This window comes from Oryza sativa, chromosome 4 (genome assembly GCF_034140825.1).
Source record: "Oryza sativa Japonica Group chromosome 4, ASM3414082v1".
Classification (NCBI taxonomy): Eukaryota; Viridiplantae; Streptophyta; class Magnoliopsida; order Poales; family Poaceae; genus Oryza; species Oryza sativa.
Window position 1 is genome coordinate 22,451,053 of NC_089038.1, and position 12,998 is coordinate 22,464,050.

The window sequence follows — 12,998 nt, forward strand, 5'->3', positions numbered from 1 at the left end:
CATCCGACTCCTGTACGTGTGGATGTCCTCCTTGAAACCAATCTTCCAAGGAATCACCCCTTTCCCTCGTGTTCGTCCTGGATGCTCTGGAGTCTGCAGGGCGAGTGTCAGCTCGTCCCTATCTCTGTCTGGTCGGAACGTGCTCTGAGAGGAGGCTTCCACTGCATCTGTTAGTCGTCGCGCAGCCTCTCGTATCTGATCGCCGAAGACCAGTGAGCCATCAGCTGGGTTGAGCGTTCCACCGTGAGCATAGTACCAGAACTTCGATCGTTCCGGCCAATTGGCTGTTGCCGGTTCGATACCCCTCTCAATCAAGCTAGCCTCCATCTGCTCCCACTTCGGCATCGCGACGCTATAGCCTCCTGACCCCAAGTGGTGATGGTACTTCTTCTTGGCGGCATTTTCTTTGTTTCTTTCCATCATCGCCTGCCCTTGTTCACCTGTCTTATATGCAACGAACTCGTCCCAGTGATCCCTTAGCTTTGGGAATGTGTCGAAGTTCGGTGTCTGCCCCTTCAGTATATACTTCTGGTACAGATCTCCCTTGAAGCTCTGAAACTGTTCTGCCATTTTCTTCAGAGTCCACCTTTTCACTTTGTCCTCTGTACCCGCAGGAAGGGTGAATGTCTCGAGCATTGTGGTCCACGGCATCTCTTTCTCCGAATCTGGGACAAAGCTCTCATGATCTCCGCGTGCCCTTGTTCTTCGCCAGTACACCCTACTGACAGGCACGTTATCCCGCACAACCCAACCGCTGTGATGTACATAGTTCTTGGCGGCTTCGGCCGGGGCACTAGGACGTCCATCTTCTTGCACTTCCGTTATGATGTGCCGACCCTCAAGCTTCTTCGCTGCACCTCGTTGCCCGCGTGCCCTCTTCTGTCCAACGGAGGGTTGACTACCACTAGCCTCCTCCTCCTGGTTCCCCTCCACATCCCTTTCCATGTGCCCCTGCTGGTTCCCCTCCGCATCCCTCTCCACGTTCCCTTCCTCGTTCAAGTACTGGTTTGGATCCTCGTTCCCCTCTTCTTCATTCCAGTACTGGCTGCTTCCCTCCGCGATTGTATCGTACAATATCTGTTCCTCATCGCGGTCAGCCATCTGTTGATACAAGAAACATCTGCTAAGTCACGAGACATTTATGTTTTAACAATCTAAGTCATGTATGCTAAGTGTAAATGTCGTACATTAGAACCCTACACAACCTTACGTGCTAAGTCTAATTACAAATCGTGATATAAGCTAAGTCTAGGTGACGTATATTATACAACCCTAGCTAGTAAATAATTATATACTAAGTCTAATTACAAATAAAATAATCTTATATTAAAACTCAAATAATATTACATGCTAAGACTACAATAGTCATGTATATGCTAAGTGTTTCGTGCGTATATGCTAAGTCTAATTAAGACTACAATAGTCAATTGTTACTTGTCGCACCAATTCCGTAGTCAATAATTACATACTAAGTCTAATTACAAATAAAGTAATCTTATATTAAAACTCAAATAATATTACATGCTAAGACTAAAATAGTCATATATATGCTAAGTGTTTCGTGCGTATATGCTAAGTCTAATTAAGACTACAATAGTCAATTGCTACTTGTCGCACCAATTCCGTAGTCAATAATTACATACTAAGTCTAATTACAAATAAAGTAATCTTATATTAAAACTCAAATAATATTACATGTTAAGACTAAAATAGTCATCTATGCTAAGTGTTTCGTGCGTATATGCTAAGTCTAATTAAGACTACAATAGTCAATTGCTACTTGTCGCACCAATTCCATAGTCAATAATTACATACTAAGTCTAATTACAAATAAAGTAATCTTATATTAAAACTCAAATAATATTAGAACACTACACAATCTTATATGATAAGTCTAATTACAGGTCTAATAATCTTAATTAATTGCATTACAAATATAACAATCATTTACATTATTACGTCACTTGCCTGCTCCAATTCCTTCTAGGGCTAGCTCTTCCACTCAGGCTTGACGGACGACTCCGACAACACGTCTTTTCTGCAAGATACAAAAAGATGTATTAGGATAAATGCGAAGTAACATATATATATATATATATATATATATATATATATATATATATATATATATATATATATATATATATATATATATATATATATATATATATATATATATATATATATATATATATATATATATATATATATATATATATATATATATATATATATATATATATATATATATATATATATATATATATATATATATATATATATATATATATATATATATATATATATATATATATATATATATATATATATATATATATGTTACTTCGCATTTATCCTAATACATCTTTTTGTATCTTGCAGAAAAGACGTGTTGTCGGAGTCGTCCGTCAAGCCTGAGTGGAAGAGCTAGCCCTAGAAGGAATTGGAGCAGGCAAGTGACGTAATAATGTAAATGATTGTTATATTTGTAATGCAATTAATTAAGATTATTAGACCTGTAATTAGACTTATCATATAAGATTGTGTAGTGTTCTAATATTATTTGAGTTTTAATATAAGATTACTTTATTTGTAATTAGACTTAGTATGTAATTATTGACTATGGAATTGGTGCGACAAGTAGTATATATATATATATGACACTCATATGGGGGCACCATGGTATCAAATGCACAAAATCACTCAAATTTTTCAAATTGTGAGTATATACCTAGTTATAATAATTTGATTCATACCTATACCTATCAACAAAACAACTCAAATTTAACTTTATTTCACAATCCATGATTACATACCTAACTAATTATATGTATGGATGCTATATACTTAGAATCAAAATCTAACAAAAACAAGTTCAAATTCAGTTCAAACTTGCTTTGAACTAGTTAGTAAAGTAGTTAATGTTAATACCTAAGTAATTAAAAAAGTTTCATACTCATTTGAATTGGGTATATACTCAATTTCAACAATGGTGCCCGGGCACCATGGAGCACCAAACAAATTTACTATATATATATATATATATATATATATATATATATATATATATATATATATATATATATATATATATATATATATATATATATATATATATATATATATATATATATATATATATATATATATATATATATATATATATATATATATATATATATATATATATATATATATATATATATATATATTGCATTTCACGTTAACGTTCGTTCGCTCGTTCTCATTCACGTTCGTTCCCTCGTTCTCGCTTGTCTTCGATCGATCGTTCTCGTTCTCGCTCTCGTTCGTTCGATCGTTCTCGTTCTCGTTCACGTTCTCGCGGCAACGTACGTTGACGTGTTCGTTCTCGCTCTCGTTCGTTCCATCGTTCTCGTTCGTTAACGGCGGTGTGGCGGCATCGGGGCGGCGGTTGGCGCGGCGGCGGCGTGGCGTTACGGGGCCGTGGCCGCGGCGGCGTGGCGTGGCGGCGGCGGCATTGCGCGCGCGGCGGCGAAGGCGGCGGCGGCGTGGCGTTGGCATGCGGCGGCGGCGAAGGCGGCGGCGTGGCGCGTCGTCGTCGTGGCGCGTCGTCGTCGTGGCGCGGCGTCTCATGGCGGGCGGCGCGACGGAGAGAGATCGAGATCGGAGAGATCGAGATGCATGAAGGGAGATCTGGCGGCGGCGGCTCTCACCCCAGAGATGCGGCGGCAGCGGAGGAGGCGGAGGCGGCGGCGAGGACGACGAGCTCGAGACGACGGCGAGATACGGCGGCGTCGGCGCAGGGATTTGCCCTAGGCAGTGGCGGCGAAGAAGAGAGGCCGAGAGAGATCGATCGGCCGAAAACGTCTAAGTGTTGGTGAAGAAGACGAGGGCGTACCGGGAATATATATACCCTCGGATCTTTACTCCCGGTTGTTGAGAACAACCGGGAGTAAAGAAAAGATCTTTACTCCCGGTTGTTGAGAACAACCGGGACTAAAGATATCTTTAGTCCCGGTTGTTCTCAACAACCGGGAGTAAATATCTTTTCCCGCTATTTCGAAATTCTTTTTAAACCCGGTTAGGGTTAAGAACCGGGACTAAAGATTATAGCACTGCATATGATTTTCGCTTACATATGTGTTTATAAAATAGAAGTTAATGCATTAACATTATTTAAAGTACAAAGATTAATGACAATTACTTCGAAAAATTATTTTTGTCTGTAATAAATTAAGTGGATAAATCGTAATAAGCAAATATATGACTTATAATTAATAAAAATTCCAATATATATATATACTTAGCATATATATGAATGATATTATTATATTGGTAAAAACTGTAATTAAGATATGTATGTACATACTGCATGATTTAAAATTAATAAAAATTGTAATCATCATATATACTTAGCGTAGGAATTATATTAAATTAAATGCTAAAAACTCTAATTAACATATTTAAATGCCACATGCATGATTTAAACCTTTTAAAAATTCGAATAGTCATATATAAGTAGCATATGAAAGATAGTAAATTAAATTGTGAAAAACTCTAATATATGAATGATAGTTTTAAAAATATATTAAATTTAATACTTTTAAAAATTCTCCAGTCAATTATAATTAGCATATGAATGATAGTAAATTAAATGTTAAAAACTCTAATTAACATATGAAATTGCCACTTGCGTGATTTAAAACTTTTAAAAATCCTCTAGTCAATTATAATTAGCATATGAATGCTAGTAAATTAAATGTTAAAAACTCTAATTAACATACATATGAAATTGCCACCTGTGTGATTTAAAACTTTTAAAAATTGTAAGTATCACATATAACTAGCATATACATGATTTAAACTTGTTGAAACCTCTAATAATCGTGCGTAATTAACATATACCATACATCAATTGATTTATATGGATAATCAATACATCCAAAATAGTTTACATCGTGTACACAATAATTACGGCATTACATCGGCGGTGACGGTTGACCGCACGTACTTTCTCCTCACTATTGTTCCCTCCTTGTGATCGCTGCGTGAGTAAGGGGTGTCTTCATTTGATAGGAGGATGCTAGGGTCAATCGTCACCGTGAAAGGGGGTTGCCCATCCAACTGATCGTAATCCTCGTCAGTCTTGTCCTCAACTCCGACGATTTTTCTTTTGCCTGGGAGAACCACTTGACGCTTAGGCTCATCAGGCCCTCTGCCCTTCTTTCCTTTGCTAGACATGTCCTTCACGAAAAAGACTTGCGTTAAATCATTGGCAAGGACAAAAGGTTCGTCCGAGTATCCAACCTTGTTAAGGTCAACAGTTGTCATCCCACTGTCATCAATCATTACGCCTCCACCAGTCAACCTAACCCATTGGCACCGGAACAGAGGAACCTTGAGAGGACCATAGTCAAGTTCCCATATGTCCTCGATGGCACCGTAATACGTGGCAGTTGTTCCATCGTGTCCCATGGCATCGACACGAACAGCGCTGTTTTGGTTCGTGCTCTTCATGTCTTGGGCTCTCGTGTAGAATGTGTACCCATTGATCTCATATCCCTGGAATGTCGTGATCGACCCAGACGGTCCCCTCGCCAGGAAGGCAAGTTGTTGGTTGATCGACTCGTTACCCATGAGATGTTGTCGTAGCCACGCGGAGAAAGTATCAATGTGATGCCGTGTAATCCATGCATCGGACTTACCGATGTTCCTGGCGCGAACTAGAGCCAAGTGCTCCTCGATGTAAGGAGCTACCAATGAAGAGTGTTGCAGAACAGTGAAATGGGCTTTACGGAATAAATTGTTGTCTACCGTCATTATTGCTTTCCTTCCGAGAGTTCCCTTTCCCCGTAGTCTCCCTTCATGGCGTGATTCAGGTACCCCGATTGGGCGAAGGTCTTCGATAAATTCTACGCAAAATTCGATGACCTCCTCTGTTCCATAACCCTTGGCGATGCTTGCCTCTGGACGTGCACGGTTACGAACATACTTCTTCAGAACGCCCATGTACCTCTCGAAAGGAAACATGTTGTGTAGGTACATAGGCCCGAGAATACGGATCTCTTTCACAAGGTGACAAAGCAGATGCGTCATTATATTGAAAAATGAAGGTGGAAATATCAACTCAAAACTGACGAGACATTGCACCACTTCATTCTGAAGGGCTTCTAATCTATCCGGATCGATGACCTTCTGCGAAATTGCGTTCATGAATGCACATAGCTTTGTTATTGTTGCCCGGACATTGTCTGGAAGGATACCCCTTATTACAACCGGTAGCAGTTGTGTCATCAACACGTGACAGTCATGAGACTTTAGGTTTGTGAACTTCTTCTCCTTCGTGCTTATTATTCGCTTGATATTCGTGGAGTATCCAGACGGTACCTTTATGCTCTCCAAGCATTCAAACATACTTTCCTTCTCTGCCTTGCTAAGAGTGTAGCTGGCTGGACTCAAGTAATGGCTTCCTTTCTCCTTTGGTTCCGGGTGAAGGTCGCCGCGTTGTTCCATATGCTTCAGATCATTACGTGCTTCCAGTGTATCTTTCGACTTTCCGTATACACCTAGGAAGCCAAGAAGGTTTACGCAAAGGTTCTTAGTGAGGTGCATCATGTCGATTGCGTGGCGTACGTCCAAGAATTTCCAATATGGTAACTCCCAAAATATAGAGTTCTTTTTCCACATCGCCGCGTGACCATCTTCGCTCTCTATATGCTGGCTTCTAGGCCCCTTTCCGAACACTACTTTAAGATTTTTAACCATAGCAAACACTGTTTTCCCGCTGCGATGTTTAGGCTTCGTACGGTGGTCGGCCTTATGTTCGAAGTGCTTGCCTTTCTTCCGTACCGGGTGGTTTGCTACAAGGAATCGACGATGACCCATGTATACAACCTTCCTACAGTGCTTAAGATACGTACTTTCTGTTTTATCCATACAGTGAGTGCAAGCCTTGTACCCCTTGTTGGACTGTCTGGATAGGTTGCTAAGTGCAGGCCAATCGTTGATGGTTACGAACAGCAGCGCTCGTAGGTTAAACTCCTCCTGTTTGTCCTCGTCCCACACGGGGACACCTTCCTTCTTCCACAACTGTTTAAGATCTTCTACCAGTGGTCTTAGGTACACGTCGATGTCGTTACCAGGTTGCTTGGGGCCTTGAATAATAATCGGCATCATTATGTACTTCCTCTTCATGCATAGCCAGGGGGGACGTTGTAGATACACATCGTAACGGGCCAAGTGCTATGGCCGCTGCTCATCTCTCCAAAAGGATTCATGCCATCCGTACTCAAACCAAACCGTATGTTTCGTGCGTCCTTTCCAAATTCTTTAAATTTTATGTCGATGTTTCTCCATTGCGAACCATCGGCGGGGTATCTCAGCATCCCGTCCTGTTGACGCTCTTCAGCGTGCCATCGCAACATTCTAGCATTCCCCTTGTTCCTGAACAAACGCCTTAGCCGTGGTATTATAGGGAAATACCACATCACCTTAGCAGGAATTCTCTTCTTTGTTAGCTGCCCGTCAACTTCTCCTGGATCGTCCCGTCTAAACTTGTATCGTAGTGCTTTGCAAACAGGGCATGCTTCTAGGTTCTTATACTCCTCACCGCGATATAGGATACAATCGTTCAGACATGCGTGAATCTTATGAACTTCCAGTCCTAACGGGCAGACTATCTTCTTAGCCTCATACGTTGTCTCGGGCAATTTGTTTCCCCCCGGAAGAATGTTCTTGACGAGTTTCAATAAATCGCCAAATGCCTTGTCACTAACCCCATTTTTTGCCTTCCATTGCAACAACTCCAGAGTGGTATCCAACTTTTTGTGCCCCTACTCGCAACCTGGGTACAACGAAGTTCTGTGGTCCTCCAACATCTTGTCCAATTTATGGGCCTCCTTTTCACTTTCGCAGTCCTCCCTGGCGTCCTGCAACATCTGACCAAGATCATCCGCAACGTCGTTACCATCAGCGGCTATTTCGTCCTCGCCCGTTTGATTTCCTTCAAATCCAACATACTGAGCAAAGTCCGGAATATTGTCGTCTTCCACTTCATCTTCTTCCATTTCAACACCTTGCTCTCCGTGGGATGTCCAACAATTATAGCTTGGCATGAACCCCGACTCAAACAAGTGGAAATGAATAGTCCTGGATGCAGAATACTCCTTCTGATTCTTACACTTATTGCATGGACAACAAATAAAACCCCTTTGCCTGTTAGCTTCGGCCACTCTCAAAAAATAGTGCACGCCGTCAATAAACTCTTTGGACCGCCGGTCAGCGTACATCCATTGCCGATCCATCTACATGAGTCAAAAAAACCGTACACAAATAATTATTCTTACAATAATGACAGTCATACAATAATTATAAGATATCTTTATTCATACAAAAATCATAAAATATTACACCAAATAATTCTTAAAAACTATTTGTAAAGTTTTAAACTAATTTTAATGTGTTTTACTTCTTTTAATTTTCATTTTAGTTTGTTTTCTATTATTTAAGATTAACTTTCACTAGAGTTTTCCTTCTCAACTATTTTATAAAACCTTGTTTAGCAAATAAACTAAATTTCTATATATTCTTTCTTCCCCACACACATTTTCTCTCTCATCAACTTACAGCTAAATTTTGGAGACAAAAAAAGTGTGCAAAACATAGGTGCAAATGTAGTATGACAAAAAAAACATTGGAGGATGAAGTTGCAAACCTTTTAGGCACCTCCGATTTGTATGTAATCACCAAAATAAATTCAATAGAAATTTTGGCATGACCTCCCCTCTTTTTTGAAGAAATTTTGAAGCTTGCTCGGGCAGCTGGAGGAGGAAGAAGACATATATATAGGGGTGGGACTTTAGTCCCGGTTGGTAGCACCAACCGGGGCTAAAGATCACCGGGATCTTTAGTCCCGGTTGGTACCAACCGGGACTAAAGTTACGATCTTTAGTCCCGGTTGGTACCGGGACTAAAGATCCCGGGGGGGCCTGACAAGCCCTGACAGCATTCGAACCGGGACTAAAGATGATCTTTAGTCCCGGTTGGTAACACAAACCGGGACTAAAGATCAAATATGCCTGTTACCCTTTTGAACCGGGACTAAAGATCATCTTTAGCCCCGGTTTTTATTGCATCCGGGACTATTGTGGAAATCGGCCGACCGACGAAAGATGGTTTCTCCACCAGTGGGTATTCCACGGGCCACCGTGATCTGGTACTACCACGACCTGACCTGCAGCTGCCAGCCTTTCTTCTTCTTCTTCTTCTTCTTCTTGTGGTTCTGTGTTTCTCTCCTCTTCTGTTACTTAGGCTGTTTTCGGAACTTCCGGTTCCCATCCCCACTCTCTCATTTTCCGTGCGCACGTTTTTTAAACTACTAAACGGTGCATTTTTTGTAAAAAGTTTCTATACAAAAGTTGCTTTGAAAAATCAAATTAATCAATTTTTGAATAAAAAAAATTAGCTAATACTTAATTAATCACACGCTAGTAGACTGCTCCGTTTTCCGTGCGAAGAGATGAGTTCCCAACCCACAAGTAACGAACACAGCCTTACTTTAGTTCGCGAAAAAAAAAATTTGAGTGTCACATCGGATGTTTGATCGAATGTCGGAAGAGACTTTCGATTTCACAACTCGATTGGAAACCGTGAGACGAATCTTTTGAGTCTAATTAATTCGTCATTAGCACATATGGATTACTGTAGCACTTATAGCTAATTATGAACTAATTAGGCTCAAAAGGTTTGTCACACGATTTTTCCCCTAACTGTATAATTAGTTTTTGTTTTAATCTATATTTAATATTTTATGCATGTGTCCAAAGATTCGATGTAATGTTTTTAGGAAAAAAATTTGCCTTTTTGAGGATCTCTTGCTGGATCTCGCGGTGGATTTTGTGGTGATCAATATGGGGTGGAATGGCCGGATGGGGTACTCCCTCCGTCCCAAAAAAAGACAAACCCTGGTTTCCGTGCCCAACGTTTGACCGTCCGTCTTATTTGAAAAAATTATGAAAAATTAAAAAGACAAGTCACGCATAAAATATTAATCATGTTTTATCATCTAACAACAATGAAAATACGAATTATAAAAAAATTTAGGGTTTGCCTTTTTTTCTGAGAGGGAGGGAGTACTTGCTGCTGACGTGATGGCGGTGCGGTATTGCTGAGGTAGATATAGTAGGTTGGGCATAGCAATCGGGTTGCAGTGCATGCAACCTGCCGCATAATCGTAGTACTACTACAGGGAGATGAGTGCTGCGCTAATTACTGCTGTCATTTATGAGGACATGTAAGCGAACTTTGGACACACATCCATCAGTTGATGGTTCAACGATTGCCGGCTGCCGACGCGCGCGCGCGCGGGCGGCAACTGTACCGCCGCCTCGCGCTGCTGTCACGTACGCACGTACGGGCCCAACCGAAAGCACGACCCGTCCGTCCGTCCATCCGCTTCACCGCGCGGCCGGCGCCCGGATCGTCATCGCGGTTTTGGGTGGTGCGCATGCACAGCACAGGCAATACTGCCAGGATTTCGCCGTGCGCCCGCGGAGACGTATGGGAGGATATATCATCCAACGAGGCAGCAAAACCATCACCGTGACCGATCGATCGCTATAGCTCGCTCGATTTCGCGGATCTCTCGTGATTTTGATCAATCGCTCGCCGCGCGCGCGGCGCCCCCACCGGTGTTTTGACGAGGCTCTGCAGTGCAGGGTGACTGTTAGGACTATACGTACGTACACGTACGAGGCGTATCTAATCCGAATCGAGAGGAAGAAAAGTCTCGGTGGAAATGGTACGGGCGAGAGGGCATCGAAATAGATGGGAGTGGACGATGGCAAGGGAACGGCACAGGGACAGGGGTACGTGAGGTACGTTTGCCCGGGCGTAAATAGATCGAGCGAACGCACTAGTACAGAGCTGTTTTTCCACACGGGCCAAAAGAGATTTTCGCATGTAGATCGGAGACCTGTCTACACCTAAAAATCTACAAAAATCGTCATTTTATCGTGCGGGTGGCGCACCCAACTTTTGCATGCAGGCGCTTAAGCTAGCCGTCAGCGAAGATAAAATATCACAAAAGAAACTCTAAAAATCCAAATCATCGTCATGAAACCCTAGATCCGCCGCCACCCACTCACCGTCGAGGTCATCGTCATTATGGGGAGGGTGGCCACCGCCGGATCCATATGTGGGACGGCCACCGCCCGCCCGAGCCCTCCACTGCCAGAGGGGGCCACGCGCGTGGGGGAGCGCAAGGGGAGGGCAGAGGGAGCCGCCGCGCGCTGAATCCGTGCCGGGTGCCAACAGATCTGTGGCGGGACGATTGCCACCGCTGGATTCGTGCGGAGGTTGGTCACTACCCGCCGACGCATGCGCATGGGGAGCACGGGGAGAGAGGGTGGAGGAGGCCGCCGCGCACCGTTGCCAACGATTATGTTATTTTGATGTATTGATTTGGTGTTAATTAATCTTATTGTTTGAGAAATAAAGTCCGTACTCTTTTCATCGATCAACCGAACCGGATTGTGCAAATAAAAGTTTATAGTTAGAGGCCCACTAATCTTGGTCATTGGTATGAATGTTGGGCTAAAAAAATCTGATTGTTTTAGGCTCTGTTTTATGTTGCCACTTATTTAGATTGTCGCAGTCTCACAGAGAGAACTATATACGCTTTACATTTTGAGACGGTGGGAGGTGACATATGTGTTTGGAAGAGCACCAGGAGTTTGGCGGTGAAAACCAATATATTGCTTAGACTGATTGAGCACTAGTTCCACATTTTAAAAGGCATTGGTGAATTTTGTTTGTATTCATGGCCTTTTCTTCCACGCTTCATTATTCATTTATTCTTATAATTGCCCATGTAATTGTAGTTTCTACATGAAATCACGGAGCCAAGTCCTACCCACCAAGTCTCGACTAACTTGTAACACTTTTTGTTGTAGCAAGGATCAGACGACATGACTTTGAACCTTCAACGAGCATGCTTCTGCCTGGAACGACTTTAACTCTTTTTGGATAGCTGGTTGGGAACTCGAGAAGTATCAACCTCCGTTTGGAGATTTGCTCATTGAAGGTTCGAGTAATGTCTTAGACTCTTGGTCTAATAGGAGGTGCGGCGCCTAATCCCTGCTACAACACTTTGTATCCACGGTTTTCTCTAGACCTTAAGCTGGTCCACGTACACACAATATTATGTTATACTTTCGTTCTCGCTTAATGTAAAAAAGGTTAATTTGAGAGTACCATGGTTGAAGCATAAAAGGGTTATAAGTAGATCGTCGTACATGTAAACCTTCAAGGGAGCACTAAACCACCACTACCGTATCACTTCGGGGTCACTTGAGTCTAAACCACACCACCATTTGTAGGGTAAGGCACCTCTCTATCTCGCTAATTTCTTCGCTCTCGCTTCATTTACTTGCCCCAGATACCTCCCCCCCCCCTCCCGCCGCGTGAGCCGCCTCCTCAGTTTTTAGTGGTTACGTTCCCACCACTAGATTCACCACAACCGTCCCCATGAAGCGGCTTCATTGGTGTCACTATCACCTCACTGCTACACCATTACTATCATCGACCGTCATTCCTATATCAATCCTCAGATAAATTTAGGAACACCATAGCTTCCTATATTATAGAACACCCTGCGTTCTATTTAACTTGGGAACACCCCCATCCCATTCCCTCTCCCTAATCCCATAATCTAATTAGTTGCTCGAGGTTGTTGGGATTTGTGGAGACTACACATGTTCAAATCATGAAAATATATAACAAGTTCAGTAATTTGTAAGGTCCAACCATGAATTTTTTTTATCAGAATGTTGGCAAATCCGTTTTTATATGATTGGAATCAATATTTTTTCTCCGGAATACTATTCAATCTCCCTCGGATCTTCATATGATCCAAACCAATGAGCACTATTCAATTTCTTAGGAATATTGTTTTCCATCGGATACAAATGGGCCCAATACACAAAAGGGATTCAACTCCGAGACAAAAACAGGGAACT